Source organism: Dasypus novemcinctus, chromosome X (genome assembly GCF_030445035.2).
Source record: "Dasypus novemcinctus isolate mDasNov1 chromosome X, mDasNov1.1.hap2, whole genome shotgun sequence".
Classification (NCBI taxonomy): Eukaryota; Metazoa; Chordata; class Mammalia; order Cingulata; family Dasypodidae; genus Dasypus; species Dasypus novemcinctus.
Window position 1 is genome coordinate 89,944,776 of NC_080704.1, and position 2,080 is coordinate 89,946,855.

A 2,080-nucleotide genomic window follows, 5' to 3' on the forward strand; every position below is an offset into this window, starting at 1 on the left:
GAATTTTCTCTGTTACCTTCCCACCAAATCGATGTCCAGACACCTCCTGCCCTGCAAAATCCCGAAACAGCCTGGTCCCGAAGAATTTCCAATGTTGTCCAGCTGCTTCTTTGCAGGAGAGAATCTCAGGTGCACTCACTCAGCCACCATCTTGCCCCACCCCCGAGATACCATCTTACACCCATTAGACTGGCAGCAATTACTGTAATCCATGCAGTGCAGCAGTGCTCCAAAATGTATTCAACAAATGCAATAAATGTGCCATAACGGCAGAGAGGCTGGCAAGATGGTGGCTGCGTGAGCTTGCCTGGTAGTGTCTCTGCAGGGGGTGGCTGGGCAGAGTTGAAGGCTCTTTAGGACCGCGCTGTTTCGGGGATTTTTGCTGGTTGGAAGGTGTCTGGACGTCAATTCAGTGGGAAGGTAACAGAGAGGATACGTCTATAATACATAAACGGAGATCCCAGCTGGGCGCGGGAAGTTCCCTCCTTGGGTGGGCGGAGCCGCGGTAGCGGCGCTCTTGCAGCTCCGGAGCCGCGGCGGCCAGGGTTTTTGTTTTTTTTCCCTTTATCTGGAGGCTTTGCGGTGCTGAGAAATTCGCGGATACTGTGCTGGATGGTGGGGGATTGTTGGGACAAGACTCCTTGGCGGATTGATTTGGGGAGACAGACGGTGTTTTCTTGTGAAGCGGGGGACGTTTTAGTCGCCGGACAGGGGGGAAAGCGCTTCCGCCTAGAGCCCCATCCCCACAGGTCCGGCTGCCGATCTGCAACGGAATTGGATTTTGAGCAATAAGGGGACACAATTGGGAGACTGTTGTAGGGTGCAGTGAAGGAGGAGGACACGTCTGGAAGCTGATTGGGGAATATTTTGCGAAGTTTGGGATTTCGGATCTTAGAGTCTGTTTTCCGCGTTTCCAGCTGAAGCCCACCCCACCCGGTGGGGCTTGGGATCTGGGTCATTGAACGGGCCGTGGTGTAGAGGCGCCCTCAAGTGGCCGTTGCATGGGAGCACAGGGAGCGAGCTGTCCAAAGGCTGATACCCTGAGGAGTAGGTGAATTTCAGGGATTAGACATTCAATTTAGAATTCGCGGATCTGGCTTCCCCCACGGGGCTGGCACCCAGCTACGGGGATCCCTGAGGGCTGTGTTGCACTGCAGGGCTCCTAAGCTTTCCGTGGACCAGATTTGAGGTTCCCAGGTCTGGGTCCCCTGGACTCTGGCGGTCCACACCCCAGACTCACACCTCTTGAGTCTTCAGTGTCTCAGACTTTCCACCCCTGAATCCATCACGCTCTGGGGTCTACCTGGGATCCTTGAGTGCTTTGGACCTTAACGTTTGTGTTTTATCTATATTGGTTCATATTGTTTTGTTTTTATTTTCACTTTATCTTATTTTTTACTCTTTTTGACGCCCTGATTGCTAATATTGCATTATGCCCTAGTCTTTTCTCCTAGCGTGTCCCCCAAAGTCCTTTTTTTTTTATATACAGTTATTTAGGGGTTTTTTTGGTTGTTGTTTTAGATAGTGTTGCAAATGTGACACGTGTATACCTGTATCACTCTTCCCCCTATCTGTTCCCCACCGTTTACTTAGAAAAAGAGGTTTTTCTTTCTTCCTTTCTTCTTGTCTTTCTTTTTTCTTTATTATAATTAGTTTTTTTTTGGTTTTCTCTTTCCCTCTTGTCCCTCATTTTCCACTTATTTTATTTTAATTCAAGTACACAATAGGTGCTACAGGGAACACCTCACATTTGCTGGGTTTTCCCGTCCTCCACTGCCTCATTTCTGTGTGAACTGATTTAGGTTACCTACACTATCCCCCTTCCCCTGCATCTTGATATCCACTATCATCTACTGTCTCTACTATATTCCAACCCCTACCTCCCATTCTTTGATCCACAAAGTGTCTAACTCTTAATTTCTAATACCTTTGCTCTGTTTTCTGTCTGTTATCCACTCTTGAAACTATTACCTTTCTTTTCTTTTTCCCTCTCTCATGAAAACAATAGCTTTGTAGTTCATACCATATTCCGCCCATATTCAGTCATCTACTTCATAAAAGGTACTCTACCTACAGCTAT